The sequence below is a fragment of the Heterocephalus glaber genome, unplaced genomic scaffold (genome assembly GCF_053883595.1).
Source record: "Heterocephalus glaber isolate CG9 unplaced genomic scaffold, H.glaber_assembly_v1.0 deba00001497, whole genome shotgun sequence".
NCBI lineage: Eukaryota > Metazoa > Chordata > Mammalia > Rodentia > Bathyergidae > Heterocephalus > Heterocephalus glaber.
In genome coordinates this window covers 34,588,856-34,610,459 of record NW_028258320.1, presented here as the reverse complement: position 1 = coordinate 34,610,459, position 21,604 = coordinate 34,588,856, and the positions used below count along the sequence as shown (strand labels likewise).

The window sequence follows — 21,604 nt, the reverse complement described above, 5'->3', positions numbered from 1 at the left end:
AAGTTGTAGATTTATAATGAGTCACTTTTAGTAGACCAATGTGATTAATTTATAAGAATCTAGGTCAACCAAGAGATTTTCCTCCTGTTAAGTCTTGGACCACTCTCTCTCTGAACGTCATTTTCTAACTGTGATAGAGGGTCACAGTGTTTTCTATAAGCCTATTAATGTGGATGAACTTTTCTCATTTTTTTCCTTAAATTACATTTTTTTTCTTTAAATGTAATCTTGGGAGATGTAACATACTGGTGGTCAAAGTAGAGGAGTTGGGTGCGCGATGTGTATAGGAAATAAAAGAGGTAGATCACAGAGGATTCAAAGAATAAACTCAGTCCATGTCAGTTTTTTTTGCCAGATCAAAGTAAAAATTGATACAGGGTCAGCCTTAAGATAGTAGTTCTTATAATGACATGAATATTAAGTGGCTTCCTTTCAAAAGACTTGATGTATATAAGTCAGTCTTGCCACCTAATAGTCATGCTGTCCCAGTTTTATCATCTTTAATGAGCCTCCTTTTTCTCATTGGGAGAAATAAAGATATAGACACTTCCTTCACAGGTAGAGAATTAAGCAGGGTAATGGTAGCAGTACAATAGGCACAGTGTTTGACATATGGCTGCTACTTCTGCTCCTCTAGATTTAATTATTATTTATTTTATTATGTTAATGCTTCCAGTGTTCACAAATAACAAGAGAAAAAGAAGACCTTCAAGAAATTAGGTGATCCCAAAATAGCAGTGGCACCTTCCAGTTTGAGCCCTGCTTCAAGATTGTGGACTGCTAGTGAATGCAGTGAGGCCAGGGCATCCTGTTCCGTGGAGTATTGCCAGCCTTCTCTGGGCACAGTGAACACAGTTCCATGTAAAGAGACAGCACAGGCATCCCCTTAGGTGTGGTGGCACAGAAAAGCTGGTTAATGTATTTCAGATTCTATGTAGGGAAGAGTTAGCATGAATACTGAATCAGTAGAAACATAGACTACTTTCCATTAGCACTAATGGATCATATGTAAACAGAAACATTCGCCTAACTCTGCCATAATAGAGGAGGTGTGTTTGTCACCTGTCGCAGTAGATTTAATGCATGGTCTCTAGAAGTGAAACAATACTTTTGCTTGTTTTTCTGCAATCTTAGCTCACCTTTGCAGCATACTAAACAGTTAGGATTCCACGACATTAGTGTTGATCCAAAATCAGCCAAGAGGAACCCCACCTGAGCAGAACTCTATGACTTTGTACAAAATCCTGTTAACTGAATGAAGTCTTCCTTTACTCCTCTAAGAGGAAACAGAAACACCTGTCACCAAGAAACTACCATTTTACATGAAATTATGTAAAAAATGAGCATGTTTTTCTATGACAATTTGTTAAAATTGTTTTTCTAGTTGCACGTAGTCTATAGTGTTGAAATTTTCAGATCACCTTACTTCATTTTAATTTTTCCAATGTCTTATTTATATCTACTTTAGTCCTAACTGAGATTTTACCAAAACAAATGAAAGATTAAGCTTCTTTTGTAAAGAAACACCTCTTTAAGTAAATGAAGTTTTAACGCTGCTTTCACTTCTTTTTAATTTTTAGTGTTTACGCTTTGTCACTCAGAACATATTCACTCAGGTTATCTAAATAGCTTTTATTAAAGTTTCTGTTGTCAAGGCAATTTGAGGATATATGCAAATAATCTTAGAGGATTTGGATGTTCATATACATGTCATTTATGTTGATGAATGTGTCTCCTTAGCTTAGTTTTAATTTTCAGAATTTATTGCATATCCCAGCATTTTGAGAATACTTCTAAAAAGGGATAAAATACACAAGCAGATTTCTGCCTTAATCTGACAATATAATAGAGCTTTTAAAATCTACTGATAGACATCTAACATTGCCCATACCTTGTAGATAGGTTTTCAATTTATATTTCACTGGCACCATATTGTCTGGCCTGAAAAATATCTAAGAACATGAAATATATATAATATATGTATATTATACATATACAATATATATACATATATTATATGCACATTATATACATGTTATATATAATATATATTATATGTATATATTTCATGTATAATTCATTTTCCACACAGGGATCTCTGTTGAGCCAGGGCATCAGAATGCTGTTTCCCTACATGTGTATTGCATGGAGCCTTCTTTCAAATCCTACTCATGCCACATAGATTTACATTAACACTGAGGAAGAGTAAGTTCAATTTTCCAGTAATACAGTGCACTTAGGAACAACAGTAATAAGAGTAATCAACATTTAATAAATTCTTACTGGGCCAAATGCTTCTATAAATAATTTATATGTATGGACTCATTTAGCCTTCAGAAGAACCTATGAGTTAGATAGTCATTTTGTCAACAAGGTAGCTGAGGCTCAGAGAGGTTAACGTATCTTGCCTAAGGTCTCCTAACAAGTAGCATCTAGAGTCAGAATTAAATTGACATGATAGTACTAGTATGATATTGTGACTATTATGAATTACCCCATATGTAAATGATTAAAAGATAGGATTTTATTACCATACAGTAATGGAGGTTAAAAGTCTGAAACAGTCTCATTAGTCTAAAATCTAAGTGTTAGCAGAGCTCAATTCTTCTCTGGAAAATTTAGGTAAGAATCCATCATCTTGCCTTTTACAGCTTCTCAAGGCTTCCAAAGTCCTTCCCTCCTGTCCTCCTTCCATATTTAAAGGCAGCAATGGCTGAGTCTTTCTAATATCACAGTTCTCTAGTGTTCTCTCTTTTCTCTCCCCCATCTACTTTAAAAAATCCTTGTGATGACACTGGATAACTCAGGATAACTAGATAACTCATTTAGGTTAGCTGACTCAAAGTGTTATTTCATCTGCAACTTCATACTGCCTCTTTGTAACATGTATATGCATGGCTTCTGGAAATAAGGATAAGGAGATCTTTGGGAGGTCTTTATTCAGCTTACTACAAGTTCATTTAATTACCTCAGGACCTTTCTTCAATCTATCTTTGTGATTACACACAGGCTGCTTGCAGTGTCTCCAATATATTGTGGGTACATGGTAGAAGTCACTGGTTTCAGATGGGAAGTAAAACTTGAGACCAAGATTTTCATAAAAATGATTTATTTGAGAAATATTGCCAGGAAAAATGCATAGGGGACTGAGGAAGTGGGACAAAAGAGAGGTGGGGAGCCAAATAAGGATATGAAATCAAGCAAAGCTGCATGGAATTTGATTTTGATTCAGTCTTGCACGGCAGGCCCTGATAACATCTCAGAGTTTCACTGTACTGATCAGGGCAAAACGACTGGAATATTTATACTCTTACACTTCAGTTATTGATTAAACACTTCCTCTCTACATGAATACAAGGCATTTTTTGCTGTCTTTATAGAGGAAGAGAGCTCTAGCCTAAGGGCATCTCGCACAATTAGATCCACCTTTGGGTTTCTAGAAGTAAAAGGCACATCGTGAAAAAATGTGCTCTACTATAGTAAAAGGGGCCCACAGGGCCACAGTGTCTGCTATGGTATTAAACTGCTTCTGCCCCATACTTAACTTTTCATATCATATTATACATTATGGAAAGACACCAACACCAACTACTCTGTATTTGGTGGTAGAAAAGGAGGCTACAAAAATGATTACAGAACTCAGCTGTCTATCAATTATTTATTCATAGAATCCTGTAAAAATACTGATTTGTAATATATGTCTTTGCTAAGTGTGCTGCATAAGAATAGCCCTTTGTTTAAAGCTATCAATATACCTTATTTCTTTGTGAACCTTGAGGGTTTACAATTTTATCTATTCCTATATTATGTATTCTTTAATTTATGAGACTTTTTCAAAATCTGACCAAACAAATACACATCAGTCTTTTTGGAATTTGATTATTCTATCTACCTGTGAATTTTTTGATTTTCATAATCCAGCAATAAATTTGTAATAGTTTTATTTACTTTTGAGGAAGAATATGGAGAACTAAATATGTTTTCAATTTTAATTGACTTGAGGTTGGATTCACTTTCATTTGATTTGTATTGATATATATAACACATATTTAATTATATAATAAATACAATAGATAAGTGACAAAGACCACACCAATTCTATTTTAATAATCAGTGAAAAGAATGCTTTTCTCATTCACATGTTCCTAAAATCTTTTTCTTTACCCACCCCCATGCCAGGCATCGAACTCAGGACCTTACACTTGTCAGGCAGGCACCACGCCGGTGAGCTTCATCCAGCCCTGTTCCTAAAATCTTAAAAGGAAGGAGTCATCAAATTTATATTCAAAATAGATGATTGTTTCTTTGTTTAGTGAAGTTGATAGAAAACAGCTTTCCTTTATTACCAACTGGAAGAAACACACATCTTGATCTAAGTTGTCTCTAATTCCAGAAGGAAAGCAGAAATTATGATGCCTGTAAAAATACTCCAAGTTGTGGGTTTTGGTTGCTGGCTTACTTGTATTTTATAATTACTTCATCTTGAATATATTATCAAGAAGTTGATGCGAAGTACATTTGATCGATTTGAAATTTAAGGACCTGTGTGAATGATGAGATAATGTTCCTGAATTGTCATCTGAATTAGGCTATTATGTTGCTGAGTTATTTTTGGCTTGGTAGCACATAGCAGTATCCCAAGCCAGGACCACAAGGGAGGACAGAATGGAGACCTTAGTTTCTCTTTGCAATCATCCAGAGAAGTGAATTTGCACTTTGTTTCTTTTAGTGCTTATTTTTAAAACAGCAATGAAATAACAGAGTCTCCATAAAATTCATAGGTATTTAATGAAGTATCTCCAGGTGTCCAGCATTAAATCTTGCATGTTGGAGATATTAAAAAAGGAAAGAAAAAAAAACTGTTCAACATAACTTTTTTCATGATCACAGCTATTAGAACACAAGGCACTCAGTTAAATTAGAATTTGAAGTAAATGATATACAGGCTTTTCTTTCTAAAATATAAGTATGTATCTTGAAATATTTGCTAAATCTGTAATTTTACATGGTACATCTGGCAGTCCTCTACTCCAGAACTCCACTAATTGGTGATGAAATAATTTGCATTGTATTAAATCTTTAAGGAGCAGTGTAAGATAACAGGTAAGCAAGTTCTAGATTGTGTGTAGTTTACACTAGGACTTCCTAATTTGTTCCTACGGTGGCACAGATTATAGATGACCCTCATGAGGAAGATTGTGATCTGAAGTATAAATTTTGAGCTACGGTGGTTTTTGATTGTTTTTTTCTAGTTGTTTTTGTAAGAAAGTCAGTTGTAGATGGGGATATAGCTCCGTGGCAGAGTACTTGCCTGGCATAATTGAAGCCCTACATTCAATCCATAGCTGTACAAAGAAACAAAAGAAAGCAAATTGTAATGACAAGTAGGCAGAGTGATTTTATTGTAGGAATGATTCTGAAGCTATTGTAGACTGTATTTTCATTTTAAATAAATTATTCAAAGGCACCCTTAACTATTGTCAGTAACAAGTTACTTGCACAGCTGATTTTGTTGTTTTAATGTGTGTATATAATTAGGAAGCCTTGCTTTTTCTTTAAAATGTCATAGGATGCTGCAATTCCCTTCACATTTAATGAGAAAGAGGAGATTTGGAGAAAGTTTCATTGGAGAGGTTGGATTTGAATGAGTTTTTTAAGCATAATGAAGATGCATTTAAGTAGTGGAATATAATAATCTTATAATGGATACACAAGTGTAAACATTTCCCAGAGAACAGAAGGAGTAGAACAACATTCTATCTAGAAGTAGAAATATCTTTGCACCTTCAAGTAATTGTAAATCTATAGAAGAGTTTCCTCAAAAGTCCTGTTTAACAAAATAGTGGATTTTAGACAACTATCTAAAACATGGGGAAAGGCACAGCTATAGTCTTCTGTTCTCCTGTATATTAATTGCTAAACAGTAGCCAAGAAACTACAATCATAGTGAACTCTAAAGTGTTAATTTAAATACTGTGAATCCTCAAATGACTTTGAGAGATTGAGAAATGACATTTTTTTACATAGAGCATATACATAATGGCAGTCATTTAGAAAACTTTTCTCACCTTTACAATGTTTAAAATATTTATAATATGAACAAGATTATTACATTTTTTCTGAAATAATCTCTAAATAATTACTTGAACTTTTTGAATGTTGCCTTTTCTCTCTTGTCTCAATCTTCTAAATGGATTACCTGGAAAATATTGAACAAATCTTAAAAAGAATGTTCTGGAAATTCTTAATATATAAGACAAGAAAGCTCAGGTACTTTTGTGCCATGGATCTTCATTATCCATATGGCATTCTCCAATGTTTCCATTGTGTATTTTCAGCTCAGAAATTTTGCTACTTAACTGCTTTAATCTCAGTTTGGAGACCATCAGTTGGATCTCAGATATGATTTCCATTGTGAAATATTGTTGTAATAATTACTTCAGCTGTAATGTTAAAGTGTATGTTAAAATGTTTCATGTAATCGTCTTATACAATGTAGCACAGATCTAAATTGTTGGTAATATCTGATTTCCATTAGTTCTTTGAGGATGTCTTCATTTTTAAAAGTTATACACATACCAACTAAATATTAATCTCATTTTACAAAGGGAAATGAAAGCCCAGAGAGATAAATGACAGTCTGATATTTCAGAAATCGTGTGGAGAGGAGTAAATGTTGACTCCAGTTTTACTGGTGCCATATGTGTTTCATCTCCTATTCCATTCTTGTGTCTTTAAACCCTTCAAAAGGATTTAAGACATTAAGATGTCCATTAGCACATTGAGATTGCAGTAAGGAAGCTATGTATGTTTCAGAAGTGACAGCTGTTAGTCTGTATGATAGTTGGTAAAATAACCTGGTGAGATGCCCTTGAGTTGGCAAATGGTCTTGTAGCCATCCCTTCCTGGCGCTCTGTGGTGTGCCCCATGATGTCAGACAGGAGGCCCATCCATGTTTCATCTTTGAACAATGATCTGGCCAAATGCATAGGTGTGGCCTGCTGAGGAATTGGTCCAAGTATCATTGCCCAAGTAGATCACTTTTTGTTTTGTCATGTGTAATGTGGCCAATCATTTCAGTGTACAGTAAATAATCAAGGCAAAAAACAACTAACCTATTTCTCTTCTGATGTTGTTCACTAAATCATTCTAAGTTTATAACCAAGCACTCTTCTATTTTACAGAGTATAGTTTATTACTATAAAAATCTGCTTTTTGAAAATGTACTATACCTAATCCATTAATGTAGCTATTATAATGATATGAAGAATATCTAAGGTAAATTTTTATATTAATTTTAAGGAACAAGAATAATATTAGTAAGGTTGTGTCTCAACCTTATATTCAGAAATTTATCACAAATCTGAATACCATCACACATTTTACACAACACACCATAGTTGCTGGTGATCTCCATAGTATTTTAGAACACCTCTATTTTTTTTCAAATCATACACAGCATGATATCTAAATATTACACTCATTTTGTAAAGGGAGATGAAACTCAGAGAGGTTAAATGGGAGCTGGTGTCTCGCAAACAGAGAGAAATAAATGTTGCCTTCAGTTTTATTGGTCCTATGTATATTTCTTCTCAAATTCCCTCCTCCTCTTTCAAAACTTAAAACGGATTTAAGGTGCTAAAATGTCCATTAGTACAGTGAAATTATACCAAGGAAACCATGGATATGCTAAAAACAGCAGCATAATCTGCTCTGAAAAATCCATTTTATCTTCTAAAGGTGGGTCACGGGAGTTATGCTTCTCAGCAAACAATACAAAGAGAAAAGAGTTTCACCACATGCAACACATTATCCATAATGCATGTAGAGACTGACCACTCCACAGAATCATATCTACCCACATTGCTGGGACCACCCTGAAACCGTCATTTCATCTTAGCTGCAAGTGTTACTGGTTCATGTAAACAATCATTCATAGACCTGCATGTTCCATAACTGCGTGGTTTGCTATCCCCTTTTTCTTTCTTTCTTTCTTTTTTTCTTTTGAGACAGAATCTTATTTATTATGTAGTTCCTGCTGGCTCAAGCTCCCAGTGATCCTTTTGCCCCAGCCTCCCAAGTGCTGGGATTATAGGCTTGAGTCACCACACTCGGCTGCCATCCTCTCTTGAAAGTGAAATTATGTAAATCAGGTGCCCATATACAAGTGTGTTCTATTGAATGGACAAAGTAACTAAGCATGGCAAAGAAATATGCGCTAATGCTAATAAGTGCTAGAATTGCCCCAGGGGTCTTCTTTTAGATCATCTCATTGAACTTTTATCACCATGCAATGTAGACTTTTTAGTTCTAATTTTACAGGTGAGTACACTTGGACTCATTGAGGTCAAATAATTCATTTATCTTACATAACTAGCAAGGTCCAAAACTGTGCTGCACTCTTCTAACCACACTTCTTGCATCGCACAAGATGTGCAGAAAATTACAGATGGAAGAGGGAAAAAGTGATAGAAAGCTATTTCAGAGAAGCAATCTTAGATGCATATTTTTAAATTAAAAATCTATATAGAGCAGGTGGCATAGTGCCTAACACATACTAAATGCACAAAAATATCAGCTATTACACTAACATGTTTAAACCATTTTTTTCTTCCTTGGCAATGTAATGACAGCTTTCATTGACATTCTTACTCCAGATTATAGGGTTTACAGATAACAAAACATGGTCTATATTGTGTATTTCTATCATTAAAATCTCTTAGACATGATGGTAGTGATCTGTTTTGTACCCATTTGATTTCTTTGGCTCTAATAGAAAATTTAACTGTAATTCCGGAAATGAACATCTGACAGATGATCATTGTTAGGTATGTGAATCGGAATGTTTTTATCCTAGCTAATTTTAGGCTTTCTTGAGAAATAAATAGTTTTTTCTTGAGGATCAAGGTGAAATGCCTCCATGCTGCAAAGTTTCCTGGAGACACTTTATGCAGTGTTATTTGACAGTTCACTACTTAATGTCTTATGCTAAGTAGTTTGTATTTTTCTTTAGGTTGTTCTATCATCTGGCTTCTGCCTCTTTTCTAGCCTGATGTTTCATTACCCTCTGATTTTTACTTTTGTGCAACAAAAACAAAGAAGTGTTTGTGATTTCTTCCCTTATTCTCAGCTCTCTGCTTATCCTCACAGAAAACTTTCTGCCAAAATTCTTACCCACTTCTTGCTCAATTCTGTCCCTTAACTTGCTTGAGTAACCCTTTACTTTTAAAAATTCAATACAACCATAAGTTTTTCCAGGAAGGCTATCACTAAAGCTCTCCTCAACAAGATAGCACCATCTGCTCTTATCTGTGTTTGTGCCATACCAGTACACTTTATTTTAGCTAAATTACTTTTTTTATAATTATCTGGGTCTTCTGAATTTATCTTCTTCACTGCTCTCCACATAGATACATATATTATGGGTAAGGAATCTAAGGTCCTAAATAAGTTCATCAGAGAAACTAATAATCCCTGACACAGTACAGTGTGTGTCCTTTCAACATATTTTGTATTGGTTCACATACCTGCATGATTGTCTACAGTGTTCTATGCTTTTCGCGTGTGTAGTTCTTATTGGCTATTGTTGAGAAGCTCTACTGAGACAGACTACCTGTGTAATCAAAAGGTCATGAATCTTGAGGAATTCCTTCTTTGGTCTTTCTTCATCTTCTCTTTGAACTGTAAGTGATCTCCTCATATCTGGTTTCTTCTTACATAGTGCTTAACATTGTCAGAAAACTCATTTTAAAGCTTGTGACCATGTTACCTGCATACCCTTAATAAATAAAGTGTTCAAATATCACAGCCTAGTGCTCTCTTCGTGCTCCAATCTGGTCCCAGACGACCTTTCTGACTGAGTCTTCTGTAGTCCCTCAATTATCTTGATTTCAGTGAAACAACACATGCCATCATTCACGCCACTTCCTCTATTTATAACACTTTGCTTTATATTCACTACAAAACCCCATGCTATTAATATTTTAAGACCTGGTTAATGTTTCCCCTTTCACATAGCCATTCTTAAGATGTCTATCTATATGCAATTTCTTCTTTTCCATCAAGATATTTTTATATGCACTTAGTTTATGGAATTTGTAACATAACTTGCTTGTATTATAATTATTTTTGTGCTTTTGAATAAACTGGAGCTTTATTTCTTTCCAACTGGAAAATGGAGGTATGTATCTATATTATATGTATAATTTGGTTATAAATATCAAATCCTAACTTATGTTAGTATAACCCATAAAGGATCCACATTGGATATGTGTGAGGTATCTTACAGACCCAAGGCTGGTGAGATTCTTTGCCCCTGTCAAAATTTATAACAAGCACCAAAAAAATCCATTAAAAACAAGTAAAATTTTTCCTGTCATGCTACTTTTTCTTTCCATACCTCTCTGGGGTTTTGTTTGTTTGTTTTGTTGTTGTTGTTATTGTTTGCTGCAGAACTGTTTCTTTGCCTTTTCTGTCCATATGGTAATCAGAACCCTTAAATTTTCACTTGTGCTCAGGTAAAAGTGCCTCTGATTCCCAGTTAGACCTAAACGGAATCTGATTCTCTAACTTGGTCAGGGCTGTTTAGCTCCAAGCAGGCATGAGCATCAGAGCCTAGTGCAAGGAAAGGAGTCATCAAAGGCTTATCTTAGTAGACTTGGAGAATAGCACATTTTTAGAGAATTTTGATTATGGTGATCTGAGACACCATTGTAAAAATACTTCATTACCTTGATTATTGTGAGAATTAAACATGTCATTTTGTGGTACAAGAAGCATACAATGTGGTATCTAGAGTCAGACAACCTGGATTTGAATCTCTCCTCTGCCATTCATTAGCTTTGTGGTCTTAAGAAAACTGTTTAACCTCAGTTTACCTTGATTTTGCCTGTTGAAGTGGGAAAGCATAATAGTAACTAAATCTTAGAGTTATTTTGGAAATTATTAATTCAAACGTGGAAACCCCTGTTACAGAAACTAGCACATGTGATCACTCAATAAGTATCACTTATTGTTAGCCAAAATTTCTTTCCTTTCCTTTTTTTGTGGTACTATGACTAGAATCCCAGGCCTTTACAGTGAGTTACATCCTCCGTCCATTTTGATTTTTTATGTTGAGATGGGTTTCCAGTAAGTCACTGAGTTGCCGAGGATGGGCTCAAACATGGATTACTCCTGCCTTAGCCTCCAGAGTGCTAGGATTACAGCCCTGTGTGGCCACGCTCAGTTAAAATTTCTATAGTTGTGGGCTGGGGATTTAGCTCAGTGGTTTCGCCGCCTGCTGCGCAAGCCAAGGACCCGAGTTCAATCCCCAGCATCAAAACAAAACAAAACAAAATAAAAAACAAAAAAAAATTTCTATAGTTGTTAATATGACATGAGATAAAGGTTTGTTTCTCATCTCCTGTATTGTCTTTGTTAAACTATAAAGTTTATTGAGAGTGAGGACTGTGCATGATATATCACTGTTTGTCATAGTACTTTAACATGGGTTTTTATACATTTTAGTAAATGGATGGATAAATGGATGGATAAATGGATGGATGGAAAGATGGACTCAAGAAGGGAGAAAGAAAGGGAAGGAGACAGGGAAGAAGGGAGGGAAACAGTGAGGGACAAGCAGAGAGAAGAGTTGGAGAGAAGGAAAATCTAACCTTTCACATGCATCTGATTAAGAAACGTTTGGGCTGATTTGCTCATAAAGAATATCTGCCCACAATCTTAAGGGTAGTTTAAGGAAAATAGCATACCAAGTATCTGATAGAGTGATAAGACTGAATGTACTCTGCTTTACAAATTACTTCATAGCTATGACTATCAGGTAGTGATATATGAGATTTCTCAAGTTTGTGATTAAAACGAAGGATGGTAACTGATGGCCTCAGGCCTTGTGCTATAGCTATGTATAATTAAAATCACTGCATACCTTAATTTAGATTATTAAAAGTTTCACTAAGACATTATGTAATTATCAGATCATTTGCTGTGTGATCTTTAAAAGTCTATCAAGCGGTATGAGGTTTCATTAAATCACAATTGTATTTACTGAGCATTTTCTTTTGAGACATTGCAGATATGCAGTATGCAAAAATTATTGTTGAATTACTAATTAACTGCAGTGTAGATTCCTTTTTTTTGAGGCAAGGTCCTCCTTTGTAGTTCAGGTTGGCCCTAAACTCACTATGCAGTCCAGGCAGATCCTCCTTCCTCAGCCTCCTAGATTCTGGGATTACAGGCTTGTGCCACCGCATCCAGCTGATTCCATTGTTCTTACTGCTGGGACAACATTAAGTAAACATCTGGACCTAATTAGGTCATCTTCCCTTGGAAAGTATAAGCATGAAGCTACAAGAATAGAAGGGAGTAGCAGACAAGTACTTTTTGTCTAACAGTGGACTTATGGTTAGATAAATATGAGATTTGGTCTATACTGCTATTTAGCAAAGATGAATCAAATACGACTTATTAGAATCCCACTCTTTGGGCACAGCCATGAATTTGGCAGAGAGTTAATTTCCATGGTTAGAAAATACCATAGAACAATTAGAATAAGATACATAGACATTGGAACAGATAAATCTGGATTGAAATCCAGATCTAATGCTTTTTAGCTATATGACTCCAGTGAGTCCTTGGAACTTTGAGAGCTTCAGTTTCATCACTTATTCAGAGATAGGCAATTTCCCTAAAGAGCCAGTCAGTAAATATTCTTTATACTTTATGTATAAGATATAGTTTATATCATATATCCCATTTTGCTTTCACCTCCCTAAACAACCCTATAAAAATGTAAGAAACTTCCTAGCTTGAAAGCTTTTCAAAAACAGGTGGCTCGATAGTTTTGTCTCAGGAACTTAATTTGTTGACTCCCTGTGATTATACAATGAAGAGATTTCACATTTACACTGCAAATACCAGGTGCTGAAAAGTGCTCAGTAATTGTTAGTTCTCCCAAGTATCAATGAAGCTGAAACTTTTGGTCCATCTTGACTCTGCTACTGATGTTTTCAAAATGACTGTGCGTTGTTACCATACATGCTTCATGATTGTCAGCTATGAATTCAAAGTAACAATCTATGGCTTTTGCTATCGGCCTTCTCAGTATGCCCAATAGAGCAGGTGCTCAGTTATGTATTTCTTGCTGATAGAAAGAGAAATAATGTACCAGCATTTCAACATGCATAGAACAGTGGCTCCGAGTGGAGCTTAGTATGTAAGATACAAAGTAGATATGCAGTCAATTATGCAGGACCCACAACATAAAAGGCAACTAAAGAATAGCTTTCAAATGTCTTATATCTGCCTACTACTGTCCTGAAAATTGAAATATATGGAATAGAGGCAACCAGGAGAGCAGTTGGCTAGAAGGGAAAGGATGGCTTCTTGGTGGCACTAATACTATCACCACTGACTTTCTATAGTTTTCTTCTTACAATTATCAAGGAAGAACTTCTTTGTTTTCCCTAGCAATTACCTTTAGTCTCTAAAAATGAAAGAGAAAACAAAGTAATAGACACAGAAAACTGGAGAACATATTGGCCACATGTTGCCTCTTACTAGTTGAGATTTTTGTTCTCATTGCCAGAGATTTTCATAATGGTTTAACCATGTGCTAAAGCAATCTGCTGACATTTTAGACATCCGTATAGTTGTTTATAATTTCTACTCTCCCAGCCTCACTAGTCTAATTTTTCTCTCCTTCCCTACTTACTCTCAGGGTTCCAGCCATTATAAATCACGTGTTATTCTCTATTGACAGTGTATTCTTATACTTTCTTCCAAGCTGTTGCTGGTGGTATGACCTTCCCTTTTTCTGCTGACTAATTCCTACATATGTGCCAGTTCTTATTTAATCTTATCACCTGTTATTGTGCTTTCCAGATCCTCTCCGCCATGGACCCATTCCCCTCCCCAATCTATCTCCCAGTCAGGGTTGGGACGTTGCCTTGAGATTCAGCATTGCTCTGTTCAGTCCTCTAACTGACTCGGATAACACTGCACTGACAGTCAGTCACATGTTTTACCTACTGGACTGTAAACTCTTGAAGAGCAGTGACTTTGTCATTTACCTCTATGTATACCCAAACCTAAAACTACTGACTCAGGATATCTCTTCAGAAACTTTGTCTATGGTAGCCAAATAAAATATAGGACATCTGGCTAAATTTGCATTTAGATAAATAATACATGGTTTTTACTCTGAGTATGTCATTACATGACACACACTTATACTAAGAAAGTAATTATTACCTATCTGAAATTCAGATTATAAATTGGATATCTGAACCTACACGAAGTAATTCTTGAATCTGCTCTTCTAACTACTGTGTTCTACTCTCTCATTGAGAAGATTTAGTGTTATTTAATAACTGTGGTTAATGTACCATATGTAATTAAATTATGAAAAATCATTATTAAGAGAAAAATCTATTTTTCAATGACTAGTGGAAATATTAAAAAGAGACTCTTAAGGCAATATTAAATGTAAGCATTAATTATCACAAACATACAGAGGTATTCAGGTGAAATATATATTTGTACACAAAGGTAACAGCCTTTTTAAAAGATCCGAATGCCACCCTCACAGTTGCTAAGGATGTGAAGAAGCATATGTCCTTGCTGAAAAAATATCTTCCTTAGTTTGTCATCTAGTTCCTGTGATTGCTGCCTGTGGAACCAGGGCAAAAGGCAATGGTGTAAGTGACACTGGAGGATAATATGTCAAATGTTTTTACTTGCTCTACCCACTGAACTACTGTCTCCCGAGTGTAATCAGGCAGCACCAGCCTAAGTTAGCTCTATCTCTGATAGCTGGGGAAGATGTTGGTGTGATGGGGGAGAGGTCGCCCAGGGATGGACAGAGGGATAACCATGTAGTTCACATCGAATGACTTCAGGGACTGTAAAAGAGCCCACTGCTCTTTTAGCCAGAAATTATTTATGAGTCAATTGCTGTTATTTGATGTATGTATTTTTTTTTCAGAAAATAATTATTTCATGGCACATAATTCAAATATATCACATAAAATTCAAAAACTACAAAAATATTTCTTCCTGCTTGTTCTGTGTTTTAATTACAATGCTCTTTTTTCAGGAATAACTACTTGTGATGTAAGGCATCTAGAAAACATCTATGCATTTTAATATCTTCTAATCCCTGTGTGTCTTTTTGTGTTTTTTACATAAAGACAGCATATATACATGACACTATAGCTTTTTTCATTTAAGATATCCAACATACCATATACATGCAGGCTTTCTTCAGTTTTTACAATGGTTTTAAAACATCCCTATTTATTATTTTACAATAATGCAGTTAATCTCACATTGATGAATATTTACATTATTTTCAATGTTATTACTATACATAATGGTGTAGGAATGTCCTTTTAATGTCATAATTTTCTTAAAGTGTGAGTGCATATCAAGGATAAATAACTGTAACAAAAATTTAATAAATAGTACGGAACTATCTCTATAAAAGACGTACTAAATTGTAATTCTACCAACAGTGTAATTCACATGCTTTTACATTCTTCTCACTGTATGTGAAATATTGTATATGTACTTAAGTTTAGAGACTATTTTTCTTTCCATATCTATGAACAATCTGTTTATGTCTTTTGCTCATTTTTATACAGTGTGTTCTTCATTATATTTTTATCAACTTGTAGAAACTTTTGACATAGTGAATAAATTAGCCTTTGGATATTTAAATATTTAAGCTGCAAATATTTTAGAATCATTTAAATGAATAAATAGCTATATGTAAAACATTGATATTAAATATTTTAAGATCATTTCAGTGCTCATAGAGCTATATAAACAGGTGCCTGAAAGGTAGGGAAAGTCTAATGTGTCAAAATTCTTGGTAAATATTGATTGGTGTGTTCAATAAATCAAATGCCTGGTTTGCTTTTTTCAAATGAATGCCAATTGTAGGATTTTCAATTATATGCAGTAATTTGGATTCAATACATTTTATTCAGAATGGATATAACTTTCCTTTCTTTACCAATATTAAATAGTTTCTTCTGTTTGTCTTTGATTCAAACTTAATCTTCTGTTGGGGTGAGATTATACTATATTATATGTATTAAATTCTAAAATTACTAAAGAATTTTGTTTAGAGAGATATCTCTTTATTCAAGGTGAGAAAAATAGGAAGTATTTGAAGAGCAAGTACAAATATTTTTTTCAGATTATTTAAGAATTTTAGTATTAGTCTTCCCTGAAAGAACTGTTTTAAAAAATCTCAAATTTAACTTTAAATTATTAAAATGGTGGTTTTATAGACATGTATTACATTGTTCTTGACCTCCAAGTATGAGAATTATTATTTCAAGTGAATATGTTTGATTTCTGTATGAAAATACATTTTAGTCACTGATGTAAAATATTACTATAAAACTTTATATATTTCATAGCTTCCATGATATGCCACTTAATAATCATATAGTAAATCATAATTAAAGGCTTATAACATCCCTTTCTATTGAAAGAAATATTTTCAGATTTAGGATGAATCATCTCAGGAACATAAAAAACTATAATAATTGGATAATTAGAAGTTACACAGTGAAACAAAAAATAAGAGACATTCTCTCATATGTTGTGTAGAATTTTCTACAAATGAAAGAGAACATAGTCCTGGCTTGAAAGTATTTTCATAATAATTTTTGAAATTTGTTAACCATGCAATTTAACATTCATCTCAAATGTACATTAGTTGAGGTTTAGTGGTCCAGCAATACAGCCATCATACCTATATGCTTCATTTTTCTTCTACTTTCTAAATAGTAAAAAATGAACAATTACATTTCAGCTTTCTCAATCAAGAGAATCAAAATGAAGAGACAAATGCAAAATTTTATTCCCTGCCATAACTCGTGACCCCTCACAGACCCATTAAATACTTCATCTGTATTTATTTTAAATTCAAACTTTTCTTTGGTCTATTACTTTACGAAATTACATGTATCACTATCTGAAAAGTAAAGCTGGCCACCACATATACCTTAGTCCATGTTATTTTGTGAAGTCTAGTTGACAGAAGGAAAAAGACAAGAATAAGAGGAAAATGAATGTTTGATTTGAGTAAATAAACAGAGCACCTAGATATCTCCTATGTTATACTCTAGAATCAATGTTACACAATTTCAATAGAAGATTCTTTCCTTTTTTCCTTAAAATAAAATATCTCTAAATTGTTAAGAAATAACCCAAATAGGCCTCTAACAGAACAAGAGCAATGGAATATATAATTCTATACTTCTAAATTACTGATGAAATAATAACAGGGAAGAACAACCTTTTGCTTTCCCTGTAGATGTATGTTGGAAACTCTCTTTAAATTTATAATTCTTTGCCAAAGAAGAATTTAAACCAAAGTAAATGTCATTTGTTCCCTAACAAGAAAGAAATGTGGTCTCAGAATTTCTTCACTGGTAATTTCTTATACCATCTATAATGGGATGTGGAAAGAACTACCTGTAATAAGTGGAGAGAAGGAACAGAAGCCATCAGTCATGTCTTAATATTCAAGGCAGTGAATTCATCCTACTATGGAATATGGAAGAAGCACGGACCACTGTTGAATCTCCGTTCTGCTGTTACAGAGGGGCATAACAAAAAATTAGCAGTGTGCATCCCTCTACAATTGCTTTTTTCTCCCCTTTCACTAATTCCATGTATTAGGTTGAACTGTATGAAATTGTCAATATTCAGCCATTTCTAACTCACAAAAAAGCAATTTCATTTGGTTCAATCTAATAAATATTCTATATTCATTGTCATTGAAGCATCCTATAGAATGTGAAGTTCCTACAGGTAAAAAATTCATTATGATGTAAACCCAGCAGACGTAGTATGCAAAAAAGGAGTGTGGAAATTGAATTTTTCCAACGTCATCACTCTCTTTTTAGTCATTGTGTCCTTCTGCAAATCTAAATCCAAGGGGATATTAATTTTCCCAGGAAATAAACTAATGCAGTTAATGAAAATATCTACCCATGTAACAAGAAGAATTAATTTTGAAGTTCTCTTATGGATAACCCTTATAATTTCTCTGCCTAGAGAATCATTCTCTTTACACATCATAAATGCACATATTTATGAGGTGTCAGGAGATGTTTCCATACATGGTATAATGATCAAATGTAGGTAATCAGATCACCTCTTTAAACATCTATGTCCATCTCCTTAAACTAAGGATCTGTTTGTTGTGAGAATATTAAAAGTTTTCCCTTCCCACTCTATGGGTTGTCTGTTGGTGAGTTATTTTGCTGTGCAATAGTTTTTTGTTAAGATGACTCCCCATTTGTTGATTCTTGATATTATTTCCTGTGCAATCAGGGGTTTATTCTTAAAGCCTTTGCCTACCCCTATGTCTTCAAGAGTTCTACCTAGTCTCTCTTGCACCAGGTTAAGTGTTTATGTTTTAATATGTAGGTTAATGATCCATTTCAATTTTAGTTTAGTACATGGTGAGAGACATGGGTCTAGGTTTAATCTTCAACATGTAGAAGGCCAGTTCTCCCAAGCACCATTTATGATAGCCTATCTTTCTACTAGTGAAGGTGTTTGGTCCCTTTGTAAAAGATAAGTGGTTGAGTGGGTTAAGTGAAATAAATTGGATACATATCTTTAAATATAGCATTGTTTCTCTGGTGTGAGAAACCAAATGTGTAAATCAGGACCAAAATGTATAATAGATATTGGGAAATGGAGAGAAAATGTTCAAATAGGAAGGAGATAAAGGGAGGAGGGATGGGAAAAAGAAAGAAGAGAAAAGAAAAAAGAGAATAGAAGGGAACAAAAGGAAACAAAGCTTTTGTAAATAAGGAAGGGAAGAGGAGTTGAAGGGAGGGGAGAGGATTGGGGGGAAAAAGAGGAATCAAGATATATTATCCACAGGTACAAATTCCCTATAATGAATGTGAACATTAATTATATCTAAAATATACCAATAAAATTAACAAAAGAAATTAAAATCCTCCCTTCTAGCAATTTGAAATATATAGTCCATTATTGCTAGCTGTATTCACCTTATGGTGCAAAACAGTAACAAAACTTATTCTTTCTAACATTTGCACCTTTTGATAAAACCTCTTCCCAGTCCCCATCCCTCTGATCTCTCTAGCCTTTGTTGACCACTACCCTACTCTCAACTTCAATGAAATCGATATTTTTATGTTCCACATATGTGTGAAATCATTAGCTATTTGTCTTTCTGTACCTGGATATTTCATTTAACACAATATCTTCTAAGTTTATCTGTATTGTTGCAAATGATGAGATTTTACCCTTTTATGGCTGAATAGCATTCTGTGTGTCCCATTTTTTGATCACTTGATTGATTGATGCTCTGGTTTCCCTATCGTGACTATTGTGAATAGTGTTGTAATAAATGGGATTGCAGATGGGTTTTTCATAGACTGATTTTATTTCCTTTAGCTATATACCCAGTAGTGTGATTCTTAGATTGTATTATAGTTCTATCATTTTGAGAATTCTCTACTTTATGTGATTTTCCATAGTGGCTGCACTAATTTACATTCCCACTGCAGTGTATAAGAATTCTCTTTTCTCCAAATCCTTGCCAACATTTATTTTTGTCTTTTTGATAATAACATTATAAATGGAATGAGGTTATATCTATTGTAGTTTTAGTTTCCATTTCCCTGATGGTGAAAATTTTTCATATACCTGTTAGCCATTCCATGTATTATTATTATTATTATTAGCACTGGAAATTGAACACAGTGCTTCACACATAACAGGCAAGTGTTTTACCACTGTGCTTCATCTTCAGCCTGTATTCTATGTCTTCTTTTGAGAAATGTACGTATAGGTCTTTTACTAATTTTAAAAATTGAATTACCTGTGGTTTTTGTTGTTTGTTATTTGTTTGTTTTGCTGTTGATTTTCTTGCATAACTTCTAGGTTCTGGCTATCAACCTCTTATCTGATACATGATTTCCATATATTTTCTCCCATTCTACAGGTTGTCTCTTCACTCTTGTGCATTTCCTTTGCTATTCAACAGCTTTTTATATTAACATCAAAAATCTGTTGGCTGTAAATATTTGGAATTTTTTCTGAGTTTTTTATTCTGTTTCCTTGGGGGATGTATCTGATTTTATGTCAATACCATTCTGTTTTGGTTACTACAGCTTTGTAGTATACTTTGAAGTCAGGTATTATAATAACTCTAGCTTGTTCTACAACTCAGGAGAAGAATAATTCTCTTTTAGATTAGGGCAAGATGAGAAACTATAGACTGCACCATGTAAGCACCGAGTGAATCTATATTAAAATTAAGTGTATGTTGATAATGAGGTGATATATATTTTTGTCAAAACATTGACTTTTATTCATTTTTTTCAATGTTTTTCCACACTATGGGATTCTAAAGGACAGAGGTTATATTTTCTGTCTAATTACTATTCTTCAGTATGTAAATCTCTTAGGATGTAAATATCCATTCAATAACATTTACTTTAATATGTGGAAAAACTTTCAATATTCTAAAATTATTTATGTAAATTTATTCCTTTGGAACTTTATTTCATCATGGCACACAGCTGTTTCTTGTAATTGAGCTTAAGATTGTTGTGTTTTTGGTTTTTTTTATAAAATGGCGTACTACTCAGCAATAAAGAATGAGAAATTAGAGAGATTTATAGCTAAATGGATGCACATTGAGGCCATACTCTTAAGTGAAACAAATAGGATACACATGTGTAAAAACTGAATGGTTTCTCTGGTGTGAGAAACTGAAAGTGTAAATAAGAATCAAAATGTAAGGGGAAGGGAAAGTGGGAGGGATAGGGGAAGGAAAGAAGGGAAAGGAATAAATATGAGAAAAGGAAAAAAGGAAACAGAGTTTTTGTAAATAGGGAGGGGGAGGGGTTGAAGGGAAGACAGGGGAATGGGGGGAAAGTAAGAACCAAGATATGTCATGTAAAGGTACAAATTCCCAATAATGAATGTCATCATATTGTATACCTAAAATGAACCAATGAACTTAATTTAAAAAATAAAGATTTCCAATTCATTTTAAAGATTTTATTAAATCTTAATTGATAATGAGTCTGTCTTTAGTTAATATTTAAGATAATTCCTAACTTACTATATCCATAAAAATATAAATAGTTAAGAAAAAATAAATGATTTGGAATAATAGCCATCAAGGTGTTAATGTAAGCTCTTATCTGGTAGATAATGTTATGATATTTTCCTTCTTTTATTCTATAATTAAAATATAGAAATATTTATCATTTTGTAGTTGTTCTTATTCTTTACAAATGCTATTGAATAATCACAGAGGTTTTCATGGATGGATATAGGAACTGGAATGAAGGGTTCTTAGATTTACCACAATCTCTCCAATTCTCATTCATAATCAGTTCAATGATGTAGTTTTATTTTACATGACTCTTTGATGCTTTTCCTATCCTATAAAATTTCATTATGCTATTTGTTGTGATATTACCTTTGATATTGGGATTAAAAGGATTTTATTTGTGCCCTATGAACCAAACTTAACTGAGACACTACTAGTGCACATGCCAGAGAATGAAGCATTCAGATCTGTGGATTG

The 21,604-nt window shown here is 33.9% G+C and overlaps 1 protein-coding gene across 6 annotated transcripts in view; it reads left to right on the top strand.

Annotated features, from left to right (window-relative positions):
- Positions 1-21,604, top strand: part of Prkg1 (protein kinase cGMP-dependent 1) — a 1,307,364-nt gene that overhangs the window by 1,151,494 nt on the left and 134,266 nt on the right. The window lies entirely within an intron of this gene.